This window comes from Fundulus heteroclitus, chromosome 22 (assembly GCF_011125445.2).
Source record: "Fundulus heteroclitus isolate FHET01 chromosome 22, MU-UCD_Fhet_4.1, whole genome shotgun sequence".
NCBI lineage: Eukaryota > Metazoa > Chordata > Actinopteri > Cyprinodontiformes > Fundulidae > Fundulus > Fundulus heteroclitus.
Window position 1 is genome coordinate 37,698,735 of NC_046382.1, and position 19,387 is coordinate 37,718,121.

The 19,387-nt window shown below is 39.8% G+C and overlaps 1 protein-coding gene and 1 long non-coding RNA gene across 5 annotated transcripts in view; both read left to right on the forward strand.

Moving 5' to 3' along the window:
* atrnl1a (attractin-like 1a) overlaps window positions 1-19,387 on the forward strand; it is a 410,176-nt gene that overhangs the window by 76,614 nt on the left and 314,175 nt on the right. The gene's annotated exons all lie outside the window — the stretch shown is intronic.
* On the forward strand, window positions 389-18,362 carry LOC118557188. Of its 2 annotated transcripts, none has more exons than XR_004927689.1 (6): window positions 389-578; window positions 1,736-1,845; window positions 2,125-2,160; window positions 2,236-2,313; window positions 2,407-2,511; window positions 17,874-18,362. It is a non-coding gene; the product is annotated as an uncharacterized LOC118557188 (long non-coding RNA). The 2 variants fall into 2 exon arrangements; XR_004927690.1 differs by lacking the exon at window positions 389-578 and adding an exon at window positions 1,520-1,606.

Consider the following 19,387-nt stretch of genomic DNA (forward strand, 5'->3'; position numbering starts at 1 on the left):
CCTTGGATCTTAAGCAGACGCTAAGTTTGCTTCTGCCTCGGGCCGGCACTGAATATGCAGATTCCAATAAAAACAGCCCCATTTCCACACAATTCTGACTTAACATTGTTTCCCCTGCTCTTTTATGTCTCATGTCGCCTTTGGTGTGTCCATTTTAAATTTAGAGTTGGTGTGATGGTTGCTGATTTACAGCTGAACAGCTGTTTTACTATTTGAAATCACATTACAAGTCTTTTACTGTGACACTGTTTGCCCTACCTTAGCGGCAAGGGGCGTTGCTCATGAGATGGTGACGTCACGTGCGCGGTACGCCATTGCAGAGCGCTCAAAGAAAAACATATTTTCCCTCCTCTTTTTCAAAGCTGTTATCCAATTAACGACCTTACTGAGCGTTTCCACCAATAGGGTGTCGCGCTGCTAAGCTGTGCGCAGCTTGCTCGTTTGCCCGGAAGAAGAGACAGCCGCCATCATTTCACCACCACGCAGCTTCTGACCTCATGCCACCGCCGTTGCGCCGCAAAAATATTTTAGTTTTCTGAAGTTTTCTTCCCCTGGACTGCCTAAAACAAATACGTGAGGTGAGTACATCCGTCTTTTTTGAGTGTTTTAGACGCCGTTCTAATTTAATTGTTTCCTGAAGCTTGCTAGGTCTGTTGACTATCTAATCAGCTTTATTGAAAACCCACCAGTACAGTTTTGACCGAGCATTTATTTTTTAAGAATGTATTGCTCTGAGTGTGTGTGAAGTTGGCTAAGTGGACGACATGTTGAGGTGTAATTTCTGTGGCAAGGTGGTGCAGTCATCAAGGGGCTATGTGCTTCACTGCAAGATTCATTGTAATGAGTCATGTTGTGTTTTTAAGTGCAATAAAACTGACTACAAGCAAACGTTTTTTAGGTATGGAGCACTTAAGGCTACATTTTTATCAAAGACACGCTGGCCCTACCAATATTACGGTTTTTAGGCAAGTTACCTCTTTTAAAAGTGCAATGAATATGTGCCAACACCAGAGCCAAGATGCTAAAGAGCTAATAGCTCATCTGAAGAGCCATTTTGTAAAATGACATGTGGTTACTTGTCCAGTCAAATGATGCACAAGTACCTTTAAGGTGAAGTCATCTTTTACTTCCCATATGTCACAGTTAGTGATTTTATATAGAGATTCTGAGTGTCAATCATTAGTGACTGCATCAGTGTGTCATCTTTTAAAAGTGACGCAAGTTTACTCAAAATTTTTGTTAAAGTCTGATTTGATACAGAAATCAGAGGAGCCCTCTACTGAGTCTCCTTCTGATGTTCTGTGTGACATGAGTGATGGTAAGTTATTTAGGTCTAATGAGTTCTTTAGTCAAAACCTGTCATGTCTCAAGCTAATACTTTACCAGGATGCCTTTGAGGTCGCTAACCCTTTGGGCTCTGCAAGAACAAAGCACAAGATTTGTGTATGTATCTTTGGCAAATTTGCCACTTCATGTCGGTTCAGATTCGGACCACATGTCCCTTGTCTTACTTTGCAGAGAGAAGGATTTCACAGATTTTGGTCATGCCAAGGTCTTTTCAGAATTACTATCAGACAATGGGATTGCTGGACCAGATGAAACAAAAGTAAAACGAACATTATTTTGTATTGCTGGAGATAATCTGGGTTCTCACTGTATTGGTGGCTTCTCTGAAAACTTAAGTTCCTCCAAGTACTTCTGCAGGTATCGCCTGATTACCAAATCTGAATTTCAGGGTACTGATCCAAATGTGTGTGGACCACGGCGTACCAGAGAAAACTACAACTCTGCTGTGAACCATCTGCTAATCAACAATACAACAGATGTTGATGGAGTAAAGTTTTGGTCAGTATTCAATTCTTTGAAATACTTCCATGTTTGTATGCCAGGCTTGCCACCATGTCTTGGTCATGATATCTTTGAGGAAGTTTTAGCTTACGATGGGGCACTTTATCTTAAATATTTCATAAATAAAAAGAAATGGTTAACTTATTCTACTCTGAATCAACACATCAAGCAGTTTAGGTACCATGGCTCTGATGCTTCTACAAAACCATGTGAGGTCGACACACCTAAGATAGTTTCTCAGTGTTTTTTTTTTTGTGTTTTTTTTCCGGTTTTAAGGTGGTGACACAGCTAAGACCTGGATATCTTTTCAAGGTTAGTGAATATATTTCTGATATATTATTAATTTGTCAGCCGCCTGAATCTTATTTTGTTTTTTGTTTTGAACAGAAAGTTGGTGTTCCTTACATTTTCAAACCCCCAAGTTTAAACAACGTCAAGAAATTAATTCTCAAAGACTTCAGCATTGTAAGTACATGGTGAGATTTCAAGTGGTATAATTTTTTCCTTATCTTTTCTAACGACTTTCCAAAAAATTAATTTTGTCTTTTTGCCCTACAGCTGTGTTGTTGTGAACATCATCAGAATGAAGAGAATGAGAAGCAAACCAGTGTCAAGAAGATTACCCACTAAAGACGGAATCAAACCTTGGCAGGACATTTTTCGGTATGTTTCAGTATTATGGCTGCTTGGCTTTTAATGTTTTACAAAGGGACCGTAGTCATTTGATTTGTGAAATGTATTCCATGCATTTTAGCCTCTGTGGTTCAGTTTCACACAGCTACATTTTGGTATACCGTTTTTTTTTTTGGTAGATGTATTTGTGTTTACCTGTTTGACACTAACAGTTCAATATCTTTCATAGTTGAAAAGTTAACACTTTCCTAAACCTAAGTAGTCTGGATAAACCTCAGCCTAAAGAGAAAAATTCAAAAATATCACATCATAAAGGGCTTCGCATCTAAATTAGATACTTGCTTATTCACTTAGCCCATAGCAAACCTATTAAATGAAGTTTCCAATAGTGCATACAATTACAAACTAGGGATGTTCCGTTCCAACTTTTGTCCTTCCTATACACGACCAATGTTCCAACATTGAGTTTTGCCCAATACCAAGATTGAACTGATACATCAGCACAAATCTACTTGAATCACTAAAAAGTACTTACTTCAGTCAAGTCCACAAGCAGAGATTCAATAAGAGGTAACCAATGGTTTGTTCAAAATAGTTTGGCAGAAAATGCAACCATTAATCCAGGTCTATCAGGGTATTTGTCCAGATGAGTAGTTCCATACATTAAAGGAAGCAAATATGTATTTATCTAATTTGAAATGAATTGCATTGTTTTGAAAAAATAATTTCACCAAACTAAAACTGAATACATTTGCATTGAAATCTCATTTTGTTGTTGAAAATTAAGTTTGACTAATTACATTCACTTTAATCATATAGTGCCCTTTTACAACAAATATTGTCTCGGGGCACTTTACACAAAGTCAATGTAATTCAGTGATCCAGATTCCATTTTTAAAGTCCCTTCATTCCAAATAATCAAGTTATTCCAGAACAATTAAGTCTAATACAGTTTCACTATAATTAGTTAGGTTAACAACTAAGGGATCCCAGTAGATTGCATCGAGCCACCGACTTGCAATCTATCCCACTGAGCAAGCATATAGCGACAGTGGAGAGGAAAAACTCCCTTTCAACAGGAAGAAACCTCCAGCAGAACCAGACTCGGTGTGAGCTGCCATCTGACGCCATCGACTGGGGGGTTTGGAGGACAGAAAACACAAGGTGTATGGGAGTTCGGGTCATTTTGACCTTTTTCCCTGGCTCTCGCCGATGGGAGCAACAGGAAAACATCTGGTGTCGTTATTTACTAGAACTGTTCCAAAATATGTCAAGTAGCGGAATTAATCGCTCTGTTGTTGTACTTTTAGTGATAAACACTTCCCAGAACTTAAGCCCTGTTGCCAATTGACGTCAATAGCGTGTAACGCACACACACCAATGGAGACACACAGACACTTGTGTTTAACGCACACACATTATGAGCCTTTAAAGTGACGACCATTGTATTTGAATTCAGAATTCGCTCCGGAAACCCGTTTTGTACGTTTCTAGGCATAATAAAGACGAATTCTCGTTGTTAAGACAAAGGAACGCCATTTTCTCTGAGTCTTTCTTTCTTTTTATAAGGTTAATAGTTAAGTAATTCTCCCACAAAATTGGTGAACCCCGGACGTGATAGGAAAAAAGGGAGTTTTTGCCTTCCCGGACAGACGGCTTGGGTTCCCCCGCACGGACCTGGCCCCTCCGCGCTGGGGTGGAGGAGAGAGGACAGAGGTGAGTGAAAATACATTTTTTACTGCTCTGTCTTCGGCTCTCTCTGCTTGTTAGCGATGAATCTGCCGCCTGTGTAATTTGAATTGGGAAGAGCGTTGTTTGTGATTGATTGACGGACGGGAGTGGTCGTTCCTTTGGCTTGACATCTATTGGTATTTTTCTACGTAGAAAAATAAGTTGTCTTAAAAATATCAAAAGATTTGGAATGATATTTGCTTCCTCCACAGTTGGGCACACATGACAACTTAAAGAAGTGATTGGTTACTCCCAGCCGCTTTTATCGGATGTCCCGTCAAATATGACGTTAGAAGCGACGGCGTATAAGAAATGAATCGGACCAGTACGGGTCTTTGCTGAAGTTTTTCTAATATACATAACTTTTTAGAATCAAAGAGATCATTTCTGAAAGAATTGATCTTATAAATGTTCGGTTGGTCGGAGTCTTTAGGGCGCGGCCCTGTTAATGTAAGCGCTTGAAGAAAATAAGGCAGTTCTCGGATCATTCCATGCGTGGAACTCCGATGAAAATGTGGCCTTAACAGAGTTGACTGCAGTCTGTTTTTGGTTGAGTACTCCAGGTTTAGGCAAACGAGGTTAAAGCCTCCTATCAAATTTGAAGCAAAGAGGCCTTGCTGGTGCACGTGAAGTATAAACGTTTATTTTTAACTTTTTTTTTTGCTCTGGGTCCCATAAAAAACCTGATTTAAATTCTCTGTGCGCACAGTTAAAATCCAGGAACATTGAACATTTGGACCATTAAGAAAACAAACAATAAGTTTCCCGGGAGAGTGAGAAAGTGAGAGTGAAAGGAAAACGTGAGAATGATGGGAAGTTATGATTGAGAATGACTGATTGTGTTGTGGTGTGTCAGACGTCTATGTGTGAATATAAAAGATGAGAGCTCTATTGTGTGACTAAAATGCATGGGTGGTTGCTTTGCTCTGTTTTTTTGTCTTTAATTCAAAGTCCCACTGTCCGAGGTAAAGTTGCCTAGGTTGATAAGGTAAAGTGCTTGGAAACTTCTATTTTTTGTAAGAAATCTTGGTGGACCAAAGTGTACACTTATCTAAGCTGTTTTGTTGACAAGATGTGGGTGCAGATACTTTGTGCTTAAAAGCTGGATAATTGTGCAAGAGATTTTTCGGGTGCGAAAACTTTTTGGCAATAAGATCTGCAAACTTCTTTGGTTTCTCCTTTCTGCCTGTCAGTGGAGAGAGAAAAACAGCAGGCTGAGTTATTTTTAGCCATCAGTGACCAGTGACCGGTGCCAAATTCCTCAGCCCCCACCGAAGGAAAATCTTGCAGAGCAGAGCAGGAAACACACATACAGCTCTACGCAGGCAGGAGAACCGCACACACATAGCTGTCCCGAGCCAAGACCCCTCCCTCACGGAAAGCACACACACATTTGAGAAAAGGCAGTTCAGACTGCAGAGTTTTTCTTTTTTCTGCGAAGAGAAGTTAACCCAGCAGAACCTGTTAGTACTAGTTTTTCTTAACTTGGCCTAACGAAACTAATACAGAATAAAATGGCAAACATTCCAATTGTTGTCATAGGATTAAAGAACCCCGAAATTGCGTCAAAAATTCAAAAGATTTCAAAGAAATGGAGCAAACGGACGGAACGTTTAACTTCCCCGTGGCCGGAACAGGGCAGTTTTGATACAGCTCTCTGTGAGCAAATGGAGGTCAGAATTCTGGACTACAAAGCGAACAGCAATACAAAGAAAAGAAAAGATAAACGTGACCTCGAGCTGAAGATTTTAAACCTTTTTAAAACGGAAGGAGAGGCTTATAGACGAGCTTTAAAGCAAAAATATATGGAGATGAAACAGCAATCTGTAAATGATAAGGCAGAAAAAACTGCTGGAATTTACCCGACACTTTCCGGAACTGTCAATATAATGGGAGATTTCCATTACAAGAACAAAGATTCTCTGATTTTAGATGAGATGAGAGAAGGAGATAAAACTGGAGAGGAGTCTACATCACATAAAGAGATTATGACTAAAGCCTCACACATCAGTGTTACAGATGCAGGAGGGTCACCTCACCAAAAAGATCCCGCCCTAGCAAACATGTATTCGTCTGTGCATAAGTCAGGATCTCCAGCTGTCTCAGTTGCAACCCATAAGAATAATGAGGGCCCAATAAACTCAGATTCCCCTGTATATGCAGACAATTTAGCACCAACGCACTGCAGCACAACAAAAAAGTTAATATCTGATGAGGTCAGAAGGTCGTTGACCTTGAAACCGATGGGTGGGATAGACTGTTATGCTGACTATGCTGGCAAGCAAAAGGGTGATTCATTTTGGATAAACCTAGATCACGAAGGGATAGATCTGAAAAGAGAAATTGACCGCACGATAATTGAACAATTGGAACACGAAATTGAGGAAGAATCCATAAGACAAAATATTGTGCCAGGAAATCCCAGCGAGCTCTCAGTGGAAAACCAACTAATAGCAGAAAAACAGGCATTACAAAATCCTGGAGCAGGAGCACAAGCCACTACTAGAAGGAGAAGTGATTTTAATTTAAGGTATCGTCCCAACGCACATTCACCTCAGAGAGACACCAATGTTAAACAATTACCAATATTAGTAAAAGGTAATGTCGCGAACTACGTCCCGTGGGCCAGTCAAGATCTTGTCGGAGTGGTCGCAAAATTGCCAGACATTAACGAGGGTGCCAGTAAGTGGATAAAGGTGTTTGAAGAGTTAAATGTGGGGAAAATGTTGGCTATTGGGGATCTAAAGGCTGTCCTTGCACAGTGCATGGGAACACATACCATGGAAAACGTCTTGAAGGAACGTTTTGCGTGGATGCTCCAACAGAGAGCAGATGGAATCGGATTCAATTTATTTCGCACAGCAATGTGGGAAGTACTCCGAAAGGAATTTCCAACGAAAATTGATCCGAAAGCCTTAAAAGCGAATCCCATTGATGCCACAGAAAACCCAGCAACTTACATCGCAAATGAGATGAAAAGATGGAAGCAAGAAACGGAGGAGGAAATTGATAAGAGCCCTGTGTTGACAACTCTGTTCCGGAACTCCATCGTTGAAGCAATGCCGGCTTCAGTGAGAAGCAAGTTAGAAGACGTGGTGGCTCTGACGTCAATGCCCCATAGAGAGTTCCGTGACCATGTGATACATGCAGTTGAGAAACACAGAAGAGAGGAGATGAAGATTGCAGAACAAGATAAAAACGTTCAGAGAAAATTGGCACAAATGCAGCTTGGAGAACTGACAGGAAAAAACAAAGCCAAGACTCAAGCCATAATGATTAATACGACTGAACATGTGGCACCACCACCCCAAGGATTTTCAGAACCTGTACCTGATGTGGCAAATCAGGCACAAAGGAGTTTTCCAGCTCCCCAACCAACCCAGCTGCAACATCCGGTGGTGAATGTCTATCCTCAAGCATTTAACTCACAGCCATACGGACTTCGCGGACGACAACAAAGAGGTTCCGCCTGGACTAACAGAGGCAGGTCTGGTGCACCTGGAATAATGGGAGCATGTTGGACATGCAATGAACTTGGACATCGTGCCGAGCATTGCCCAAGAGGCAACAGCACCTACAGAAGGCAATCGCGTGGCCGGTTCCGTCCAGGTCTGACAAGACGCCCTGTAAACCCACCAAATTTTGGTTACTAGGGGTGCCCAGAGAACCTTACAGGGGAGAACCAGTGCCCGATCGTAAGCGAGGGTGCTGAAAATGAACCAATGTTAAAAATTCTAATTGAAGAAAAAGAAACACCAATGCTGGTCGATACAGGAGCAGCTTACACGTGTGTAAGTCCAAATTATGCAAAGCACCTCCCCATGTCTAATAAATTCATTTCAACAGTAGGGTTCTCGGGAACAAGACAGTTAATACAAATGACAGCTCCTGTACGACTGGCAACTGATGAAGATGAGATAAGAATACCCATTCTTGTCTCTGACCAAACACCAATTAACCTGTTGGGAAGAGATGCATTATGTAGGATGAAATTAAAAATTTGGTGTTCTCCTCAGGGTTTGTATGTTGATAAAACAGGTTTGGATTTTCAAATGTACATGCAAACACATGAAGCTAATGTTTATTGGCTAGGAGACATTTCAGGCCCAGTTGAAAGTGTAGTCACTAACTGGGGCCGGTACATTAAAGCTCAAATTCCAGAAGCCAGAAAACCTTTTCTAGATTACCACTGCACCATGTTCTATGACATTTCAAAGAGCAAGGAGTTTGAAGAAAAATGGGATAGTTCTACAAAAAACAGAACTGTAAATCTTGAAACACAATGCATTGTTATTGGTAACCAAGGTGCAGCTTTAAATGTGAAACAAAATGATTTCATTTCAGAGTGGTACAATGTTTCAGAATCAGTACCACACATTACATTGTTTGTAAATAAAGGATTTCATGCAAAAGATTTGGGACCAATGATGAAACTTGCCACTGAGACAACATGGGAAGACACAGACAATCCATCAATTTCACAATCATGTGATGGAACAATGATCAAGATCTTATGTGAAACAACAATGACAGCAAAACCACAAGTTGTGACAGTGCCTGTTGATCCTAAAGATCAGTCTGAAGAAAATGGTTCCTCTAAAGATCAACCATTAATGCGGGACATGCTAAAACATGTCTCAGAGCACTTATGGTCTAAACATGACACAGATGTGGGCTTAGTAAAATCTGCAGAGCCGGTGTCAGTTCAAATAAAACCAAATGCACAGTTTCCTTTTCGCCAGCAATACCCATTGAAACCAGAAGCAGAACGAGGCATCCAGAAAACCATTGATGGACTGATGCAGGCAGGAGTGCTGGTGGAAGTAGAAAGTCAATGCAACACTCCAATTTTTCCAGTTCTGAAAGCAGACAAAAACAAATACCGTCTTGTTCATGACTTAAGAGAAATAAACAAGATAATAGTAGATGCAGAATCGGACGTGCCAAATCCAAACACTCTCTTAAATTCAATACCAACTGGAGCTCGTTTCTTCACCGTTATTGATCTCTGTTCAGCGTTTTTCAGCATTCCGCTATCAGAAGAGTCACAACATTTATTCGCATTTACCTACAGAGGTAAAAAACTCAGTTATACCCGATTGCCTCAAGGGTTTAAACTCAGTCCGCACATATTTAATCAAGTGCTAAAAAATGATTTGGAAGGACTCAATTTAACTGGAACTGTGTTACAGTATGTGGACGATTTGTTAATCTGCGGAAACACACTAAATGACTGTCATCAGGACTCAATCAAAGTTCTACAAAGATTAGCAGAGGGAGGACACAAGGTCTCCAAACAAAAACTACAATATTGTCAACCACAAGTAGATTATTTAGGAAGACAAATATCACAAGGAACAGTTGGCATTTCACCTTCTCAACTGGAAGGTGTCAGCAAAGCTCCAAGTCCGCGGACAGTCGGCGAAATGATGACATTTTTGGGAATGACAGGATTCAATGCAGACTGGATTGAGAACTATGCGGAAAAAACAGCACCGCTTAGGGAACTCATAAAAGAGACAGGAAACCAGTCGTTGAAAGCAGTGTTAAAATGGACAACTGAAGCTAAAGTAGCCTTTGAAACACTAAAACAGGAAATGCAAATGGCACCAACTTTGGCATTGCCAGACTACGATAAAGTATTTTACCTGTATGTGGCCAACAGAAAAAACATGTACGTGTCAGCTGTACTAATGCAAGAAACCTGTGTAGGACGACGGAAGCAAGCCATTGCTTATTACAGCACTAAACTAGACAATGTGGCCCAAGGCTGGCCACCATGTTATCAAAGTCTAGCAGCAGTCTACTACGCTTATGAAAAAGCATCAACCATAACAATGGGTTATCCGATAATAATACGGACCCACCACAAAATCACAGAACTGATAAATCAAGGAAAGTTTGTGATGACTCAGGCAAGATGTTTACAGTACATGCCACTTTTAACATATCCAGACGTAACTGTGCAAAGGTGTTCAACAAACAACCCTGCTGACATGGTACCTCTGGACTGTGAAGGAGAACCACATGAGTGTCTTGCAGAAACAATGAAATACACGAGACTAAGACCCGATTTAGAGTCAACTCCGATAGTGAACGCGGAAGTCACTTACTTTGTCGACGGGTCATGTTTCAGAGATCATCTTGGAAACCATGCAGGTTATGCTGTGGTTAAACAAGTAGGAGACAACTTTGTAACAGTCAAAGCAGAAAAATGCGAGCAACCATGCTCAGCTCAAAAAGCAGAACTAAAAGCACTGACAGAAGCGTGCAAACTAGCAAAGGGAAAAGTAGCAAACATATTCACAGACTCGGCTTATGCCCATGGGGTGTGTTATCTGTTTGCTGCTGTTTGGAAACAAAGAGGTTTCAAACGAGCAGACGGCAGTCCAGTATTACATCAAGAACAGCTAAAAGAGCTGATTGCATCGATGATGCTGCCATCAAAATTGGCAATAATAAAATGCAATGCCCATCGTAAAGGTAATGATTTAGTCATTAAAGGGAACAACGCCGCAGATGAGGCAGCAAAACTAGCGTCTAAGTGCCAGATGGCTATCTTGGCACCAGTGGTCACCTTGGAACCAATGGTGACACCAGAAGACATCATTCTGATGCAGCAGGAGGCAGGTGCGAGTGAGCACGCTCTCTGGGCGCAGAGAGGTGCAACGATGAGTGAAAGTGGGTTATGGAGATCACAAAGTGGACATTTAGTTGCACCAGTAGCATTGCTGACAATGTTGATCTCAGATGCTCATGGTTTGGATCACTGTAGTAGAGGTAAAGTGATGGAGAAGTTGAAAAGGCAAGGTTATTGGTCACCTTACATGCAAGCAATGGTGGATGAAATTTTGAGTCAATGTGAAATATGTGCAGAAAACAATGTTCGTAAAGGCATAAAATCACCGATTGGTCACATTCCGGTCCCTGAGGGACCCTTTAAACATCTTGTGATAGATTATGTTGACATGATAAAGCCAGTACAAGGGAAAAGGTACATGCTGGTTGTGATCGATCGATTCAGCCGATGGGTTGAAGCAGTCCCATCAAAGACATTGGGAGCTGATACAGTGATTAAGTTTCTGACAAGAGAGGTGATTCCGAGATTTGGCATTCCATCAGAAATCAGCTCAGATAACGGTTCAGCATTTATCCAAAAGGTGTTGAAAGGTGTTTTGTTAAAGCTAGGAATTAAACAACGCCTTGGAGCAGTTTATCACCCCCAGAGTCAGGGTATTGTTGAGAGAATCAATGGGACTTTGAAAGCTAAGCTGAATAAAATCTGTGCTTCTACTAAACTGAACTGGATTGATGCTTTGCCGCTTGCGCTAATGAGCTATCGCATGCAGTTGCACCGCAGCACACATTTAACCCCGCATGAAATGCTAACAGGCAGAACAATGCCAGTGCCCGAATGGAGGCTTCCATTCAAAGGCCCGGCACTTGAGCAGCTACAAACAGAGTTGAAAGCATATATGGATCAACTAACTGCTATCCATAGAGCTATCTATCTGCAGGAAAAAGCCAGAAGTTCCTGTCCAGAGACGGTGGTGAAGAGACCAGTCGAACCAGGAGACCTGGTGTACGTGAAGGTGTTCAGACGAAAATGGAACTGCTCGAGATGGGATGGACCCTTTGAGGTCAAACGAGCGACCCCAACCGCCGTCCAAGTTCAGGGGAGTGATACGTGGTATCATTTGACTCATTGTACTAAAGTACACGCCAGAGACACTGTGAAGCCAGACAGTGCAAAGATAGACACTGTGAAGCCAGACATTGGGAAAAAGTGTGAACAGACGATTTGCAGCAATGAGACTAGTATTAATGACATTTCACCTGTGGATGTTGGCAGAAGTGGTGAACCTAACGACAGCGAGGCCGGAGATGAACTCTCACAGCCTGCAGCCAGCACCACAGCATCAGCCAACGTCAGCTCAACCACGAGAGAAAGCAACGAGTAATGTGGGTCGAGACAGTCGACGTCCAACCATGAACTGTGGGACTTCGGTCTATAAAGGGAAATCCACCTTTGTAGAACAAGATAAGTACAACACAACGTTAATGGGTTTGAACAAGTACACACCAGTGTTTTTGCCAGCTGAACTAAAGTTAACGACTCATCTAGGTCTTAGAGAACAATTAAGAGTAAAAACGAAAAGAATGCGTAACAAAAGAAAGACCCATGCTGAATTCAAATGGAAAGCAACGGTAACCGATACAGAATTTCATACAGAATTAGATACAGAATTTCAGGTAAATGTCTATTACAATACCAGGAAATTATGCGGAAAAAGTGTTAAACAGGAATATAAAGTGTATGGGGCAGACCAGTGTTCAATCCTTTTATACATTAAGGACGATGGTTTTGGCGTAGAAGTAAGAATAGAGTCCCATTGGGATCCTGAGGACAATTACAAATATGACTTAACAATAAAGAATCCAGGTAATGGTAAAGGAGGTACACGAAATGGTGATTTAGAGCGAATAGGAGACAAGGAGATGATTGCTACAGTTCAAATTGTTAATGATCAAATTAGGATTCATGTTGAACCAGACAGTGATAAATATGATTTGGTTGAAAGAAACGTGATTATCTCTAGATTGTTGCAAAAGGGTGACAGACGAAGGATGTGTAATTCGCATGCTAATGTGAGCCATCAATTATCTAGTATAAATCAAGAAAACATTAATTGTAAAATGACTGTTAAGATTACAAATTGTGGATGGATTATTGAAGCAGATGTTATAGCCTTCCGTATTGACAAAACATACGAGTTGAAATTTGAAGATGTCACTTCAAGTGGAAAAGTTGATTCATCTATATTATGGAACCTACCGAAAAAAGAGACTTTACCAAAAGAAATCATTTGTTTCCCCCCAACAACTATGGCTACTAGAACTACTGTAGAAGTGAAGAAAATTACTGTCCCAAGTGGACATGTGACTTTACCTACTTCAGTCACCACATCAGGACCAAATAGACCGACAACCTTAACAGTTAAGACATTAACAGTTACATCAGCATCTACAATCTTAACTAGCACAATACAAAGTTCAAACAATAACGATAAAACTACAAAGGTATATACAAATAAAAAGGAAGTGCTACCTACAGAGGTTGATAATAATTTAGAAAATGCAAAACCTACGGTGCCTCGACCTGAAAATACCATAACCGAACCTCCAACAACCGCCACGACTAAAGCAAATCCACGGACAATAGTTTCAACTGCAGTAGAACCCAAAACAGCAGTAGTTTCAAGTACAGTTAAATCCACAAAGGAAGTTTTAAAAAGTACTACACCTTCATTAACAAGATTAATTACAACAGTACCTTCTCCAGTTGAGGTAACGACAAACCAGGACAACAACCTAATATTAGAATTCACAGAACCGGATCCAAAACAGTATGGATGCTCTGAAAAAGAAGGATGTGAGGATTTCTCTGAAGGTTTAGATCAATTTTATGAAAAACGCAATCCAAAAGTAGCTATACCAAGAGCAATAAATAAACTACAGGATATTAAATGGCACGGAATCAGACCAAGGGGAGATCCTTTATGGCAAAGAGCCTTACATAATACATGGTATACAACATCATGGTATACTGTTAGGGAGTTAACTAAAAATGATTGCTTAGTCTGTACTGTTGCTCCGGGAGCAGTACCTATGGTTATTCCAGAAAAATACACGTCAAAAGAATGTGCAGTTGTGCAGCGTAAAAAATGTAGCAATGGTGAGTTCACTACAAGAGAAGACGCAGTGTCATTCTTTAAATTACCTATGTGTGGTTTGAGTTGTAGACTCTTATATGGTTCAAGAAACTCTCATCAATATTTAGAAAAATGGAAAGGGTATAAACTAGAATCATTGTGTGCAGAATTTAACATTAGTACTACAGATAATGTTCCACCTACTGATTATGACATAGATTATGATGCAGACTACGAATGTTTCGTTAGTGGAGGTTTTGAGGACAATGAAGGAATTAATGTAGGAAACACCACTGTAAAATGTAATGTAACTTGGGTGTTATCTTGGTTTAAGCATGCAAATGTAACACCAGTGTTTGCTACAAAGCCCGTTTGGTTTGAAAACCCAGAATTTGTAGAAGAGGACTGTAAAAATATAACTATGAATTTTCCCAAACTCTTCTTTTTAGCAGATCAAACGTATCCAGTGGCAGACAGTTACTGGATGTGTGGTGATGACATGCTAATGAACACTTTACCACTTAAGTGGGTAGGACTCTGTGCATTAGTGCGAATGAAAGTACCGATAACCTTAGTGTATGAAGGGGTAAAAGAATTAGTTCAAATTGAAACAGGTAAAACTAGGTCTCGTAGGAGTCTAGGAGATTACGGATTAAATGAAAAAGTTTATTTAAATCTTATTGGTCAACCAAGAGGAATTCCAGATGAATTTAAAGCACAACATGAAGTTAAAGCAGGTTTTGAGTCTATTTTGCCTCAGATTACTATTAATAAAAATGTTGAATGGATAAATTACATTTATTATAATCAGCAGAGGATGATAAATTTCACGGTGGAAGGATTTATGGCACTAGGAGACCAATTACATGAAACAAGTAGAATGGCAATACAAAACAGGCAAGCTTTAGATTGGCTTCTAGCCAGCAAGGGAGGTGTATGTCATATGTTTGGCAATGAGTGCTGTACATATATTCCCATGAACACAGCTCCTAAAGGTTCGTTTAGGGTAGTAATGGCTAAACTTATGAAACTTAGAGAAGAAGTAAAAGAGAATGCTGGAAGAAACAACTGGTCGTGGAAAAGTCTGGAAGAAATTTTAGGAGAATGGGGAGCAATGGCTGCAAAAACAGGAATAATTTTGGTGATAACGCTAATTGTATTCTTTCTAATTGTGTGTTGTGTTGTGCCTGTTTTGAAAAGGTGGATTGTGGGGACAATGTATAGATGGATGACATCAGGCAGCAGCCATCCGAAGGGCTGATCCCCGGCCGCCTGGACACGTCCATGGACTCATGCGTGTGCTACAGACTCATGCCACATGGAAAGGAGCCCCATGATCGGGATGGACTCTTTTTGTTTTGCTACGTGTCCAGGAACTCATCCAAGCCAAGCACACAACTGAAGATGACTAACCCTATTAACCTTGTTTAAGTTACTCAATAAATAAATAAACAAAATACAATACAATGAAGCTTTGATAGATAAGGTAGCACAGGCGGCCGGTTAGTTTAGTTTATACTATCATAACATTAGATTCTAACATCCATTTCGTTTTTAATCCTGCGTATCAACATTATTAGCAAGATAATTTACATATGTTGTTTGTTGTTTGTATTATGATGTTTTGTTATTATATCATGCTTATGTACTCTTTTTATATGACAAGTGCTGGATGTCATTGCGAGTAGCATGGCTGACTTCCAATTGATGCCGTCGGTCAGGTGACCGATGATAACGGCGGATGCTCAGAGGTATAAGAGGTCCATGAAAGACTTTTTCCCCGAGAATGACACATAAATAAGTGACAATTATCGGGGTTTTTTCACTTTCATATTGATTGGATGTAGGTTAATGCGAAAGCAATGACTGTTTTGCATACGTGCACTCTCTCTCTGACTCTCTCTGTCTCTCTCTGACTCTCTCTGTCTCTCTCTGTCTCTCTCTGTCTCTCGCTGTCTCTCTCTGACTCTCTCTGTCTCTCTATTATTGGAAATATGTTATTGATTGTAATCTGCACTTATTACATGACATTTTATATCAGCACTTGTGTAGACACCATGATTACATTAGTATGTCATCCATTGGTTGTGTAAGAAATTAGATCTTTTTTACATGTTTGTTATTATCACAGCTAGACTTGATCAGTGTGGAGTCAGATTTTCAATGAAGAGGTCTTCTAGATATGTCACGCTGTAACGTGCCAAGGGAGGATTTATGGGAGTTCGGGTCATTTTGACCTTTTTCCCTGGCTCTCGCCGATGGGAGCAACAGGAAAACATCTGGTGTCGTTATTTACTAGAACTGTTCCAAAATATGTCAAGTAGCGGAATTAATCGCTCTGTTGTTGTACTTTTAGTGATAAACACTTCCCAGAACTTAAGCCCTGTTGCCAATTGACGTCAATAGCGTGTAACGCACACACACCAATGGAGACACACAGACACTTGTGTTTAACGCACACACATTATGAGCCTTTAAAGTGACGACCATTGTATTTGAATTCAGAATTCGCTCCGGAAACCCGTTTTGTACGTTTCTAGGCATAATAAAGACGAATTCTCGTTGTTAAGACAAAGGAACGCCATTTTCTCTGAGTCTTTCTTTCTTTTTATAAGGTTAATAGTTAAGTAATTCTCCCACAGGTGTTGGCTGAGCTACTGTTGCCACCAGCATATCTACAGAGCTCACTCAGAAGAACCTAAGCCACTCTACTTATAACTTTTACCAAAAAGGAAAGACTTAAGTCTGGTCTTAAAAGTAAACAGGGTGTCTGTTGGCATACATAGTCGGAGCCGAGGAAAAAAAAAAAGAAACTCTTCCCCCAAAGCAACACTTAGAGCCACACCTTTTTTCTTAAAACTTATTCTTCTGCTTAAGCATTATGAGATATATAGTCCCTTCTACTTAAAGCGTCCTCAAACATGGTCCACTTCGAACTAAACATCTACAACATCTATATAAAATTACAACACAAAATAGCAACCCATGTTGAATTAATATCCCATATAATCATAAAAAAATATTTGTTAAACCCAAAACAAATCCTTAACATGTCTGCCTCACGGACTAAAACTAGGAGCTGATTCCACTGGAAAGGAGCTTGGTAGCTAAAACATCTGCCTCCCATTCTACTTATAGAGACTTTAGGAACCAGCAGGACATCTGCAGTCTGAGAACGAGTTTCATTTCAGCTCTATGACGTTCAGTTAAAAAAAAAAATGTTTTTATGTTGCACATCAGGGTCCATGAGAACCTCCTTGTAACATTGGGTTAAACTTCTCAAATGACACTTTGGGCTGAAGCAGTGTTATGTAACATAATTTGAAATTGTTAATTATATCCAGCATGCTCTGAAATGCTTCAATGCTTAAACTCAAAGCGACATTAAATAATTTAAGCTGATGTTCCACATAAAAAGGGAATCTGTTTGATTAGCTGCTTTTTGAAGCACCCAGATACATGACACAGGAATAGAAATGAAATAGAACTGAAATTACATTAATAAAACTATTCAAAGCAATGAAATTCAATTTCAAAACCTAAAATACAGTTTTGTTAAATAACTTTTCAAGCCATAGAATTTCATTTCAAATTATGTTAATCCAGATTCCATTTTTTAGAAGGTCAAATTCAGTTCCTGATGTTTCTGCCCATAAAAGTATAAAATATAGATTTAATGTGATTAACTATATTTTTTAGAAACTTGTTTTGGAGTCATAAACTTGTTTATAATAAAGTTCCATTAAAATATTAGAATTTTTGCATTTTGAGTTAATTTATGGTCTATCTCACCACTTTTTGTGACTAAATTTAAGAACTGCAACCATAACTATTAAGAAATACTTTATGAAAGCTTATTTTAACATAGTGTTTAGTGTCATTGTTAAATTTTTTGCATGCACAGCATTGATCAAACGTTGGTAACTGTCTATTTTCTTTCTTGTGCAGGGCGGATCCTCTCGGCCCAAGGTGAAAACTCGATGGACAGTAATTTGACTTCTCCAGCAGAACCTCTCTTTTGGTGCCATGTACACTTAGAACCTGATCTGTCTGAGGGCCATCTTCAACCAAGTCCAGACTCAGTGACTTATTACTCCTGTTCAGTGAGGGGCAAGTGACTAGTTTTCAAGTTTTTGTTCAACCATTACCAGTGATATGCTACATTGTCAAGGTTTATAGTGATTTGTGATCCTGCAGACAATATGATCTGTACTGTCTTCTTTCCCAGATGTTACTTATAATTGTCTCATTGATTTTCAGTGATAATCAGTACCTTAATTAAGTTTGTGCATCTTTAAGTTGCCAATGTAAAATTTACACCAAAACAACGTATGTTGCACATGTACTGTATTTTTAGCGGTAAAATACCGGCAGCTGTGGTTGCCAGGAATTTACCGTGAAATTTAACTGGTCGAAATAAAAATGTTTTGCAATTTTTACCGTGTTTTTTATTGACACAGCCTGTAAAAAGGTTTACCACATTTCAGTTGTTTTATAAGTTTTTTACCATAATAATGTATATTCCACATTGTAAAATAAACAAGAAATTACTGTAAAAAGAACTGTAATGTACCTCTTGTTTTACAGCAGATAAATGTAAAAATCTATGGAAAGGGCTATTTTTTTCACAGGACATTACAGTTCAAGGGTTTATAGTATTTATTTTTTCTACAGTGATTCACAGTGAAAAAAAATGTTTTTAGCTGTAAGATTTAACGTCACCAAAACAATGGACCGTTTTGTCTTATACGGATGCCCCTTTTTTTAACGGTACATTCCTGGCAACCACAGCTGCCGGTATTTTACCGTAATTTTGACTGTTTTTTTTTTACAGTGTGGAGGCTGTGTAGCGCATCCTTTAGATTTAAAGAGACAGCACCAAAACGAGTGGTTCTCAGACTCACCTCAGAACAGGGGTAAAAAGGGGGAACAAGGGGGTAATGTAACAAGGAAGTCAGACCAAAGTATTGTAGTTCCACTTTATATGGAACACAAGTGAATGATTTCAAGGTGAAAAGAAAGAACTGAAAACTATGCTAAGGCCCGTATAACGGTCACAAAATGGAAGGATAAAAGTACGAGATGGCAACAAATAGGCGTGAAAGGGGGGTCTAAACTGACAAAGGGGCTATATGACCAGAAACCAACAAAGTGTCTCCAAACTGAACCAGTTTGTAGAAACTTTCATGTTGTTCGTGAACTTTTTTTTATGAGGCAGAATATTAAGTAGCTTCCAACAGGAACAAAAGTCTTTTAAGCAGAGTATTCCTATAGATAGATGCTTGGTGTTGAGTGGAGTAAAGTCTGATCAGCAGGTGATCCTTGAACTGTGGCCTCAGTATGGACTGTATCCAGACTGTAATACTAATGCACATGACTCCTCTGAAGGCGACCGGGGCCAAACTGTCCTCAATCTGTCTCGATTGAGCACAATGTAGACAGACTGAAAAGTGATGATACAA